The sequence below is a fragment of the Pleurodeles waltl genome, chromosome 4_2 (genome assembly GCF_031143425.1).
Source record: "Pleurodeles waltl isolate 20211129_DDA chromosome 4_2, aPleWal1.hap1.20221129, whole genome shotgun sequence".
Classification (NCBI taxonomy): domain Eukaryota; kingdom Metazoa; phylum Chordata; class Amphibia; order Caudata; family Salamandridae; genus Pleurodeles; species Pleurodeles waltl.
This window is the reverse complement of record NC_090443.1, coordinates 97,891,860-97,905,593: the sequence shown is the minus strand read 5'-3', so window position 1 is coordinate 97,905,593 and position 13,734 is coordinate 97,891,860.

Genomic DNA, 13,734 nt, shown 5'->3' with positions numbered 1-13,734 from the left:
CTTGCTAGGAGGTCTCAGGAGCCTGGGCTGGTGGAGCTGCAGTGGCAGGGGGAGCGACCTACCCTTGGGTCAAGGGTCGCTAACTCTGTCACGCAGCGGGCGCCATAAGAGGGAGGAGGGGGAGGGGTCAGCTGGGGGCGGGAGTGGGGCGACGAATGGGAGCTGGGAGGGGCGGGGGCGTGCAGGAGGTGGCGGCGGGAAAGCGGAGGGAGGGGGGACAGGTAGAGGGGAGAAAAGATGGGGGAGGGGGGTTAAGGGTGGCGGGGAGTTTAGGAAGAAAGTTAGGAGGAAAGTTAGGAAGATAGGGGAGGAGGGTTATAGAGGTGGAGGTGGGTGAGGGTGAGAGGTAGAAGATAGATTAGTGTGAGGGTGAGAGATAGAGTGAAAGGATAGGAAGATAGGGGGGGTTACAGAGGAGGTGGCGAGTGAGGGGGAAAGATAGAGAGATAGGTAGATAGAGCGATAGGTAGATGGGGGCGTTACAGAGGGGGTGGCGAGTGAGGGAGGTCAGGGAGACGAGACAGGAGCAGGAGGGCAGACGCGGGAAGAACCAAGCAGAAGGTAAAAGAAGAAGAGGAGCAGAAGAGGGAAGAGCAGAAGACAGAAGATCACAGAAGAAGGTAAAGAAGAAGAGGAGCGGAAGATCAGAAGACAGAAGAACACAGAAGAAGGTAAAGAAGAAGAGGAGCGGAAGATCAGAAGACAGAAGAACACAGAAGAAGGTAAAGAAGAAGAGGAGCGGAAGAGCAGAAGAGAGAAGAACACAGAAGAAGGTAAAGAAGAAGAGGAGCGACGAGCAGCAGAGGGAAGAGCCAAGAAGAGGGACACAGAAGAAGAAAGCACACGCAGGTCGCGGTGCAAAGGAGAGAGAAAGAAGCACACAGAAGAAGAACACAGATGAAGACAGAAGACGGGGAGCAGGAAAGCAAGAAGAGTACAGATGAAGAATACAGAAGAAGAGCACAGAGGAAGAACAGAGATGAAGAAAAGAAGCAGAAGAGGAGGTGAGTAGCGCAGGGCAGGGCGAGGGACTGGTCGGTGGGGGGGGTACTTAATGTGAATTCGCTGGGCTTGCTAGGAGGTCTCAGGAGCCTGGGCTGGTGGAGCTGCAGTGGCAGGGGGAGCGACCTACCCTTGGGTCAAGGGTTGCTAACTCTGTCGTGCAGCGGCCGCCATAAGAGGGAGGAGGGGAGGGGTCAGCTGGGGGCGGGGGACGGGAGTGGGGCGACGAATGGGAGCTGGGGGGGGGCGGGGGCGTGCAGGAGGTGGCGGTGGGAAAGCGGAGGGAGGGGGGACAGGTAGAGGAGAGAAAAGATGGGGGAGGGCGGTTAAGGGTGGCGGGGAGTTTAGGAAGAAAGTTAGGAGGAAAGTTAGGAGGAAAGTTAGGAAGATAGGGGAGGGGGGTTATAGAGGTGGAGGTGGGTGAGGGTGAGAGGTAGAAGATAGATTAGGGTGAGGGTGAGAGATAGAGTGAAAGGATAGGAAGATAGGGGGGGTTACAGAGGAGGTGGCGAGTGAGGGGGAAAGATAGAGAGATAGGTAGATAGAGCGATAGGTAGATGGGGGCGTTACAGAGGGGGGTGGCGAGTGAGGGAGGTCAGGGAGACGAGACAGGAGCAGGAGGACAGACGCGGGAAGAACCAAGCAGAAGGTAAAAGAGAAGAGGAGCAGAAGAGGGAAGAGCAGAAGACAGAAGATCACAGAAGAAGGTAAAGAAGAAGAGGAGCGGAAGATCAGAAGACAGAAGAACACAGAAGAAGGTAAAGAAGAAGAGGAGCGGAAGATCAGAAGACAGAAGAACACAGAAGAAGGTAAAGAAGAAGAGGAGCGGAAGAGCAGAAGAGAGAAGAACACAGAAGAAGGTAAAGAAGAAGAGGAGCGACGAGCAGCAGAGGGAAGAGCGAAGAAGAGGGACACAGAAGAAGAAAGCACACGCAGGTCGCGGTGCAAAGGAGAGAGAAAGAAGCACACAGAAGAAGAACACAGATGAAGACAGAAGACGGGGAGCAGGAAAGCAAGAAGAGTACAGATGAAGAATACAGAAGAAGAGCACAGAGGAAGAACAGAGATGAAGAAAAGAAGCAGGAGAGGAGGTGAGTTGCTCGGGGCAGGGCGAGGGGCTGGGCGGTGGGGGGGGTACTTACTGTGAATTTGCTGGGCTTGCTAGGAGGTCTCAGGAGCCTGGGCTGGTGGAGCTGCAGCGGCAGGGGGAGCGACCTACCCTTGGGTCAAGGGTCGCTAACTCTGTCGCGCAGCGGCCGCCATAAGAGGGAGGAGGGGGGGAGGGGTCAGCTGGGGGCGGGGGACAGGAGTGGGGCGACGAATGGGAGCTGGGGGGGCGGGGGCATACAGGAGGTGGCGGTGGGAAAGCGGAGGGAGGGGGGACAGGTAGAGGGGAGAAAAGATGGGGGAGGGGGGGTTAAGGGTGGCGGGGAGTTTAGGAAGAAAGTTAGGAGGAAAGTTAGGAGGAAAGTTAGGAAGATAGGGGAGGGGGGGTTATAGAGGTGGAGGTGGGTGAGGGTGAGAGGTAGAAGATAGATTAGGGTGAGGGTGAGAGATAGAGTGAAAGGATAGGAAGATAGGGGGGGTTACAGAGGAGGTGGCGAGTGAGGGGGAAAGATAGAGAGATAGGTAGATAGAGCGATAGGTAGATAGGGGCGTTACAGAGGGGGTGGCGAATGACGGAGGTCAGGGAGACGAGACAGGAGCAGGAGGGCAGACGCTGGAATAACCAAGCAGAAGGTAAAAGAAGAAGAGGAGCAGAAGAGGGAAGAACAGAAGACAGAAGATCACAGAAGAAGGTAAAGAAGAAGAGGAGCGGAAGATCAGAAGACAGAAGAACACAGAAGAAGGTAAAGAAGAAGAGGAGCGGAAGATCAGAAGACAGAAGAACACAGAAGAAGGTAAAGAAGAAGAGGAGCGGAAGAGCAGAAGAGAGAAGAACACAGAAGAAGGGAAAGAAGAAGAGGAGCGACGAGCAGCAGAGGGAAGAGCCAAGAAGAGGGACACAGAAGAAGAAAGCACACGCAGGTCGCGGTGCAAAGGAGAGAGAAAGAAGCACACAGAAGAAGAACACAGATGAAGATAGAAGACGGGGAGCAGGAAAGCAAGAAGAGTACAGATGAAGAATACAGAAGAAGAGCACAGAGGAAGAACAGAGATGAAGAAAAGAAGCAGGAGAGGAGGTGAGTAGCGCAGGGCAGGGCGAGGGGCTGGGCAGTGGGGGGGGGGTACTTACTGTGAATTCGCTGGTCTTGCTAGGAGGTCTCAGGAGCCTGGGCTGGTGGAGCTGCAGGGGGAGCGACCTACCCTTGGGTCAAGGGTTGCTAACTCTGTCGCGCAGCGGGCGCCATAAGAGGGAGGAGGGGGGGGAAGGGGTCGGCGGGGGACGGGAGTGGGGCGACGAATGGGAGCTGGGGGGGCGGGGGCGTGCAGGAGGATGGCGGCGGGAAAGCGGAGGGAGGGAGGACAGGTAGAGGGGAGAAAAGATGGGGGGGTTAAGGGTGGCGGGGAGTTTAGGAAGAAAGTTAGGAGGAAAGTTAGGAGGAAAGTTAGGAAGATAGTGGAGGGGGGGTTATAGAGGTGTAGGTGGGTGAGAGGTAGAAGATAGATTAGGGTGAGGGTGAGAGATAGAGTGAAAGGATAGGAAGATAGGGGGGGTTACAGAGGAGGTGGCGAGTGAAGGGGAAAGATAGAGAGATAGGTAGATAGAGCGATAGGTAGATGGGGGCGTTACAGAGGGGGTGGCGAGTGAGGGAGGTCAGGGAGACGAGACAGGAGCAGGAGGGCAGACGCGGGAAGAACCAAGCAGAAGGTTAAAGAAGAAGAGGAGCAGAAGAGGGAAGAGCAGAAGACAGAAGATCACAGAAGAAGGTAAAGAAGAAGAGGGGCGGAAGATCAGAAGACAGAAGAACACAGAAGTAGGTAAAGAAGAAGAGGAGCGGAAGATCAGAAGACAGAAGAACACAGAAAAAGGTAAAGAAGAAGAGGAGCGGAAGAGCAGAAGAGAGAAGAACACAGAAGAAGGTAAAGAAGAAGAGGAGCGACGAGCAGCAGAGGGAAGAACCAAGAAGAGGGACACAGAAGAAGAAAGCACACGCAGGTCGCGGTGCAAAGGAGAGAGAAAGAAGCACACAGAAGAAGAACACAGATGAAGACAGAAGACGGGGAGCAGGAAAGCAAGGAGAGTACAGATGAAGAATACAGAAGAAGAGCACAGAGGAAGAACAGAGATGAAGAAAAGAAGCAGGAGAGGAGGTGAGTAGCGCGGGGCAGGGCGAGGGGGGGGGTACTTAATGTGAATTCGCTGGGCTTGCTAGGAGGTCTCAGGAGCCTGGGCTGGTGGAGCTGCAGTGTCAAGGGTCGCTCTTGGGTCAAGGGTCGCTGATATAAATTAATTATACAAAATATAGCACTTCAACAGCCTTCAACATATACAGGCTATTGAAATACACTAACTTCAAATAAGAAGATTACATTGTTTATTGCCTTCAATGTTTATAGCCTTTGAATTTTGTAAAGGAAACTAAGATAATTTATTCAGGTAAAGTACCAGATAAAAGTGCTTTTCCCTTATACTAATATTACCAATTTTTAAATGTTATTAATTACCCCATTTTATGATTTCCCTAATATATCTTTTCTGTTTAACAAAGTGCTTAGCTTTTTGCAAATCATACTTTGGAGCTGAAATCTCTATTGACATGCTTATTTTATACAAATTCCTGACAACTTTCTTCTTACTCCGATTCACTGCCTACTTCTAATGAAACCAAACAGTGTCTTTTTGTCCCCATATCAGAGATGAACATGTAATTTTGCGTCTGCATTTAAACCACGGGGACTCTCAATTCCCATTGAGATTATCCATCTTGACTCAGTTCTCCGCAGATGTTGTTCTTGATTTCCCCCTCTGGGATTGGGTTTGATGTATTGTATTCCATAATACTGTAATCCTGTGTGTTCTCCATTATATTGTTCCCAAATATGCTTTGCCATGGAGTATGTCATATCTTTATTATTGATTGCTCTCAGATGCTAAAGTAAACTACGTTTTAATTCATTCACAGTGCTTTCCACGTATTTCTTACCACATCTACATTCCAATACGTAAATTACAAATGTTGTCTCCCAAGTGATTCTTTCTCTGATTTTCATTGTTTTTCCATTATATGTTTGAAATGTAGATGTGTTTTTTCCAATTTAGCATGCCTTGCATTTCCCACATTTCCAAAATCCAATTTTCTTCTGTTCTAACCAATTCGAGATATGTTTCTTTTGGGAAGCCATATAACTCTTGAACAGATGTTCCCCTAAGGAATGTTTTTTTGTATGCAATTTGTGGGTGAGCTGGTAACATCCTTTTCAATGTATCATCTAGTCGCAATTAGTTCCAATTCTTTTTCAACAATTTCTTGATTTCAAGACTAGCAGGGTCAAGTCTCATAATGTATGTAATCTCATCTTTTCAGCTGTCACTGAGATTTTTCTTTGGTGTCAGAAGTTCATTCCGATTACATTACTTTGCCCTTGTCCTTGCATTCTTCAGAACAACATGCGGGTATCCTGTTTGTGCAAAGCGTATATACATGTCTTCCAGTTGTCTTTCAAACGCAGACTCATCTGAACAGTTGCGCCTAACCATCAAGAATTCCCCATACGAAATACTCCATTTGAGAGCTCAAAGATGACCGCTGGTAGCAGGCAAAAGAGAGTTCACACTTGTGGACTTTCTATGAAACTGCGTACATATCATTTGTCTTTTACATAAACCTTCACATCAAGGTAAGTGATATTGGTTGTACTTATTTCATGTGTGAATTTCAGCTGTTGTGGATAATCATTGAAAGAAATGATGAATTTCTCCAATGCTTCTTGCTCTCCTTCTCAGATCAGGAACCAGTCATCAATATAACAGACCCATAATATTACGTGCTCCAGTTTTTTTTTCATTATTATCGCATCAGATAGTTTCTGCTTCCCACCATCCCATGACTAGATTAGCATACATTGGTGCCAAAGAAGTACCCATCATTGTTCCTATCTTTTGTAAGTAATATTGACCATCAAAGAGAAATATGTTATGAGTTAGACAATAATGTAGCATCTCTAAAATCATCTCTGTATGTTTCAATAGACTGATAGACCTAGCTCTCAAGAAATATTTACAGGCCTCAAGGCCATCTTCATGTCTTATGGCGGTATAAAGGAAGACCATATCAATCGTTGCCATGATGTACTCTTTCTTCCTTGGGATGTTTTTGGGCTGATTGAGGAAATCCATAGAGTCTCTCAAATATGAGGGAAGACTAGGAACATAGGGGAACAATGATATGTCAACAAATCTTGAAGTGTTTTCTAGTAAGGATCCTATGGAACTTACAATTGGACGCTCTGGTGGATTTGTTTTATTCTTATGTATTTTAGGCAAGAAATATATTCTTAGAATAGTGGGTTGGTCTACCTTCAGATACTTTACTCCCTCTTCTTCTAGGAGACCTTCCTCTTGCCAGTTTTTTAGTTTGTCAAGATATTCCACCATGCTGTCAGCCATAGGATTCTTACTTAACTTAAAGTAACTCACTTTGACATTGAGTTGACTTTTTGCCTCTTTAATGTAGTCCATACGGTCGAGAATCACAATATTGACTCCATTATCTGATGCTTTAATAATGATTGTGTCATCATTTCTCAAATCTTTTACTGCTTCCCAATCTTCTTGCATCATGTTTGCTTGTTTATATTTGTTTGTCTCCAGGGCAATTCTCAACAGTCCTTCTACCATCACTTCTTGAAACATATCTATTTTGTTACCAATAGGGAGTTGAGGACAAAATCATGATTTAAGTTTACATCCACTTGAGACAGTACAATCTGTTGAGATGCTGATATTATTGCATAGTTCTTGATCAGAGAAAATTTACTAATTTGACATATCATTTTCTTTGAATTCTCCTTCCAATTCCATGAGGCATCTAAGTTCTTCCATCTCTCCAATATTGATAAGGGACACCTCCTGTGATTTGCTCTGTAATTCTAATTTCATTTATTGTTTTTGTGATGCAAAGTGCTTTTATTAGTTTTAACTTTCTGGAAAAATTGTATAAATCAATCCTAGCAGTGGCAAGGTCCATTTCAACCCTGTTTATCTTCTAGTGATCTTGAGGACATATTGATAACTATGTTCTCTAGCTGTTCCACCTCATTGCTGTTGATTGTTCGCTTCATCTTTTCTTGCCTCTTCCTTTTCCTCTTTGATCTCCTAGTGAGCTTGTGCTCACTTTGTTTTGTGTACCTCTTCCTCTCTGTCTCATTTCCATATTGTAGAGGCGCATCTGTCGTGAGAAATCCAATGCTGGACCTTTCATTAAGGGGACCTCATCCCCCGAACTCAAATCTGAGCTTTCAGCACTTGACATTATCTTATCTTTCTCAACTGTCTTATCTATGTGTTGTTTAGTATAGAAGGAATAAAAGAGTCTTGCAAATGTATATATCCTCCCAATGGAGTAATCTGCCTTGTCTCTGTTAAATGTTTTACATTTTTTCTCTTGTATCTCTTTTTCTTGTTTTTCCAATCGTTTTTCCATTTGACTTAACATGTTTTAATGTCCTCTGATGGATTTACAGATTTCCGTTGATCCTCAATTTCTTTTATCCTTTGTAATGTTTTATCTCATTTTCGTTCTCCTTGAATAATTAGGTTTGCATCAATTTCATAGAACATTCGACTGTGTCAGACTGCCACGGTTTAAGTAGATCGGCATCCATATCATTAAGTGTGGGCAATACAAATATCCTCAGTCGTCTCGGGATTCTTCCACAAGCTATGTATTTTTTTTTAAGTTGTTTTCTTCCACCATTTATTAACTTCCATTCTTTTAGCCTGTTCAAGTTTCTTTATCAACATGTTATGTGAAACTTCACAGTTCTTGGTAGTAGAACATTCTGATCTATTTACATTATAATTTCAGTAAAAAGAGTTCTGCACATTTCTTCTCGTCTCAGCATTCTTTCAGCCATAATGTCAAGATTGACGGTTATTGTGTGACTAATTGAAAAACAGATCAAAATCCTTCACCATCAAGCACTTTCCCTGTTAATTTGCTGTCACAGTTTTATTTGATCAGATCCAATAAACTGACAACACGCATTGAACTTAACGTGCTAACAGCTTTTCACTTCTAGTTTAATAGACGTGTGTGATTTAGAATTGGAATATGCTCCCTGAAAACATAAGACTTAATCCATAACATTGAAAGAGTAGGGAGCACAGGATACATTGTTATTTTGTTTCTCTGTTTTGTAATTATTAATAAACAAATCACAAAGAAACAGATTACAAACAAAAGACTTAAGGAAAATATAATTTCCAATTGTTGTCTTGCCTCTAGACAGTTATTTGGATTTCTCCATTTGCCGTTTTAGGCTGAAGCTTGTTACTGTTTCTTACCTCTTCAGAGTTATTTGAATTTGTAATGCTTGCCGTTTAGGCTGTGACTTGTTACCATTTTTGTGCCAGAATTATTCCATCTACTACATTACACAGTTTACTTTGCCCTCCTGCTGCTCCACTGGCTTTCCATTTTGAACTGCCTTCCCTTTGTTGCTTTTAAAATAATATATATAAAAACATAAAAAATATTAACAATTACATACCAAAACATTATATAAACTACTGAAGAAATACATTTAAAAATAACAAATATAAAAACATTTACAAAAAATATAAATGTTTACAAGCATAAAAATATAAACAAATCCTATACAATTCAAATGTAAACAAATATTGATAATACATATATTTAAACAATAATAACAAATGTATTTAAACCCTTCGCTGCCAGGCCTTTGCCCCCTCAGGTGTCAGGCCTTTTTTTGCTTATTGGTGGCAATTCGTGCTTAGGCCCTTGTATCTTTTTGTCCACATAAGCTACCCATGACAAATTTGTGTCCTTTTTTTCAACATGCTAGGGATTATAGAGGTACCCAGAGTTTGTGGGTTCCCCTGAACGAGAGCAAGAAATTATCTAAAATAAAGCAAAAATTGCATTTTTTTTTAAATGGGAAAAAAGGGCTGCAGATGAATGCTTGTGATTTTTTCCCTGAAAATGACATCAACAAAGGGGTTTTTGTTAACACTATTTTGGCATTTTAGTGGGACATACCCCATTTTTACTGTTTTTTTGTGCTTTGATCCTCCTTCCTGTTAGCGACAGAAAAGGGTGTAAAACCAATGCTGGATCCTGGACAGCTAAACATTTCTGAAAAGTAGACAAAATTCTGAATTCAGCAACGGTTCATTGTGTAGATCCTACAAGGTTTTCCTACAGAAAATAACAGCTGAAATGCAAAAATATTGAAATTGAGGTAAAAAAACTGCCATTTCTCTCCACGTTTACTCTATAACTTTTTCCTGCCATGTCAGATTTTCAAAAGTAATATACTGTTATGTCTGCTGGACTCTTCTGGTTGCGGGGATATATAGGGCTTGTAGGTTTATCTAGAACCCTAGGTACTCAGAGCCAATAAAAGAGGTGCACCTTGCAATGGGTTTTCATTGCATGCCGGGTATACAGCAATTTATTTGGTAAAATATAAAGAGTGAAAAATAGGTATCAAGGAAACTTTGTATTTCCACAATAGGCACTAGATAAGGTGTTGAAAAGCAGTGGCTATTTGCACATCTGTGAATTCTGCGGTCCCCATACCAGCATGTCAATTACAGGGCATTTCCCAAACAGACTTCTTTTTTACATACTGTCATACATTTGGAAGGAAAAAAAATTGAGAAAGACAAGGGGGAATAACACATGTTCTTCTATTCTGTGTTCCTTCAGGTCCTCTGATAAAAATTATACCTCACTTTTTTATGGGTAGGCCTAATGCCTGTGACAGGAAATGCAACATGGACAAATCACATTTTCCCAAAGAAAACGGACCTGTTTTTTTGCAGTGCCTAGTTGTGGAGTTTGGCCTCTAGCTCAGCCAGCACCTAGGAAAACCTAGCAAACCTGGACAATACAATTCTGAAAACTAGGCACCTAGGGGAGTTCAGAATGGGGTAAATTGTGCAGCTCTCACCAGGTTCTGTTACCCAGAATCCTTTGCAAACCTCAACATTTGCACAAAAAAACACTTTTTCCTCAAATTTCAGTGATGAAAAGTTCTGGAATCTGGGAGGAGCCACAAATTACCTTCCACCCAGCATTATCCCATGTCTCTCGATATAAAATGGCACCTCCCTTGTGTGGGTAGGCCTAGTGTCTGCGACAGGGAATCCTACAAAGAAAAGTGAGGAAAATATGTATTTTTAAGCAAATTTTGAGGTTTGCAGGGAGTATGAGTAAGAAAATGTTGGGGATTCATGCAAGCCACACGTACCTGGATTCCTCAGATGTCTAGTTTTAAAAAATGTCTGGGTTTGGTAGGTTTCCCTAGATGAACGCCGCACCCAGGACCAAAAACGCAGGTGCCCCCCTCCAGAAAAAGAGGTAGTTTTGTAATAGATCATTTTGATGTATCCACAACCGTCTGTGGTGTTCCAAACACTAAAATTGTGAAAAGAAATGCACTTAGTTTATGTTAAAAAGACCCCACACCCACCAACCAAGTTGGTGGTGTGCTTCATCATCGGAGTCCCAACGAGACACCTACCATGTCACGGGTGTGCTGTGACGCTTGATTACGGCGGAGCAGGTTTTGTCATTTTTACCACACATACTGGTTGGATTTGGCACAATGGTGAGTGATGGTTCAATAGATCAAATTTTATTAACAAGAGATTTCACAAAAATGAAATGCACTGTTAATAACTGAAAGGCCAAAGAACTGAACCAATGACTCACAGCTTGTGAGTTGTAAAGCCGAGCCAAGACACCAACCGCTTTACAGTCCATTTACACACCTTTCATACATGATATGCACAAGACCATTGATGCCACCAGCCACGGGCTTAGCACATTACAACACTCGCATCAACAGACAGCGCTATTCAAGGGCCCATCACTTTCATACGCCCACATGCCTGATACAGCAATCACACCAGCTGATTGGAGTGTGTGGACTGGCGTTTGGCCAGCAGTGTGTTGCAGTGGACAACAGCAAGTCACTATTTACACTGCCAGCCAAGTGCCACTCCACGCACACCGCCATCACTTTTTTTTTAGACAACAAAGAAACTACTAACTAACTATAAGTAAGTAGAAAACTACAAACACAAAAGCTCTAACTAAATACATGACAGTAATGCCAACCATGAAACTGAACATATGACAATATAAAACAGGCAGTTTACACTCACGGTATTTCCCAAAAGTTATTTTTGGTGTGGTAACTCCTGAAACAGCCGGCCACACACAGCCCAGGGTTTGAAGGGCAATTGGGGCAGTACATCTGAGTCTCCCTCCTGATACCCCTTCTGCACAGACTCTACATTTCTTAGCAGGAAAGTCTATTTTGGGAGTGGGAGGAATCTGAGGAAAGAGGAGATCTTTCAATCTAGTCACATCCTCCACCACTGCTACTCTAGGAACTCTTGCATGATCCACCACAACAAGGCTCTCTATCACTGACTCCTGAACTTTAACACATTTCATCCTTGACTCTAGGGAACAATCCTTGACCCCAATAAAAGCATTAAAAGTTGCTAGATTAAACAAATTGCCAACTTTTTATACCAAATGTAAGACTTACGAACAGTAGTATAAGGTTCCAACCTCTGATCTACTCTATCAACACCACCCATGTGCTTATTGTAGCCTGAAATGCACACAGGTTTGCGCACTTCAGCAACTTGACTCCAAACAGCCACAGGTGAAGTACTCTCATCATGGATGGTAGTTAGTATGTTGACATCCCTCCTGTCTACAAATTTCAGAGCTAGCAGCTCATCATTGCGCAAGGCACCGCACTGTCCCCTCTCAAGTGTTTAACAGACAAGCTCCCTTGGATAGCCTTTCTGGTTAGAGTGGATTGTGCCACTAGCAACAGTGTCCACTCTGAACAATTCCTTGAACAACTGCACTCCAGTGTAGAAGTTATCTACATACAAATGGTGACCTTTATTAAACAGTCGTCTTCCAAGTTCCTACCCAATTTTCTCACTAACTCCAAAAATGGGCAGACAACCAGGGGGGTCAATACTTGAATCCCTACAAATGTAGACCCGGAAATTATAAACATATCCTGTACTATTTTCAGACAGCGTATACAGTTCAATTCCGTTCTGTTCCCTCCTGCTAGGAATGTACTGCCTAAAAACCAAACAAGCCTTGAACAGGACCAAAGACTCGTCCACACTTATTTCTTTGCCTGGAACATACAACTCTGAAAACAGATCTACAAAGTGATCAAAGATAGGCCTAATCTTAAAAAGACGATCATAATCAGGGCGATCTTGTGGCAAGGCTAAAGCATTGTCAACAAAATGCAGCATCCGCAGAAGAAGCAAATACCGATTATGAGTCATGGTTGGAGGAAATATAGCTGTTGCCATCAAGGGATTAGTAGACAAATAAGAAGCCAGTAACAGCTTCATTATCAACCCCATCAAAAAAGTCAAACCCAAGAACTTTTTCATCTCTTCCAGGTTTGTGGTAATCCACTGGGTAGCTCTAGACTGAGGCCTAAGTCCGGCAGCGTTGTCCCTCAAATACTGCTCCGCATACAAATTAGTCTGTTCAACAATCTCTTTCAAAAATACATCATCCATAAACAACTCAAAGACATTGACAGGCAAAACATTTTCTGTATTCACTCAACACCCTGGGAGACCAGTAAAGTCAGGCAACTGTGGCTGCTCCATGTTTGGGGCACCCCAGGTGTCAGGTCTTCCAATGGGAAACTTTTAACCCCCAGGCTGCTGCACTATTGACACATTAGTGTCCTCCTTTAAAACAGGCCCTTCATCCGCACTGAGAGTGGCTTCCTCATCAGAAGATTCCTCTCAGACAGAAAACTCACTGCCAGATTCTCTCACTCCCTCCTCTGCCTCAGATGCAGAGTCAGTCTCTTAATCATGGTCAGAAGACGACTCAAAAAGCATGCCAACAGCCTGCTGAGCGGTCACTCTGTGGCTAGCCATGGTCCTTTCTAAGAAGTTTAACTTGACAAATGGGACAACAACAACCAGCACTGTCTAAAATAAGTTATAAACAAAGTGTGGCTTTATCACAAAGAATTATATGCTCAAAAACTATACCACTCACTTGCCTGAAAAAGCTAGACTCACCATCAACTACTCTGCACAGACACAGCAATCACCAAATGATATCCCACTAAAAAGAAAAAAGAAAAGCAAATTAGACGTAAGACAACACAAATATCATTGTGCACAAATCTAAGGACAATTTCACACACAATCCTGCATTTAGTACAGCACCTACAAACATGTCATTCATGAATGGCAACAGTACTCCTTTGGAGTAAATTGTTTTTACTTACCTAAAACATGCAACTATGCAAACCACAGGTCAACCACTGCCAAAACCACAACGAGCCATAGCAAAGGAAGCAAAAGTTTTGAACTAGAACAAAAAGGAGAAATAAACTGTTATAATCACAAATGCAAATACTTTGCCAGTTGACAAACACCCTGCCACCAAACATTTACAAATTATCCCTGGTGTCTAGTGGTCTCTGCCCCACTAGGGGCAGATGGGGATAAAAAAACTAGCTTGATCTGGAAATGGCACCAGTACTGTGCTGAATCCCTTGCCCAAGGGGCCACCCCCC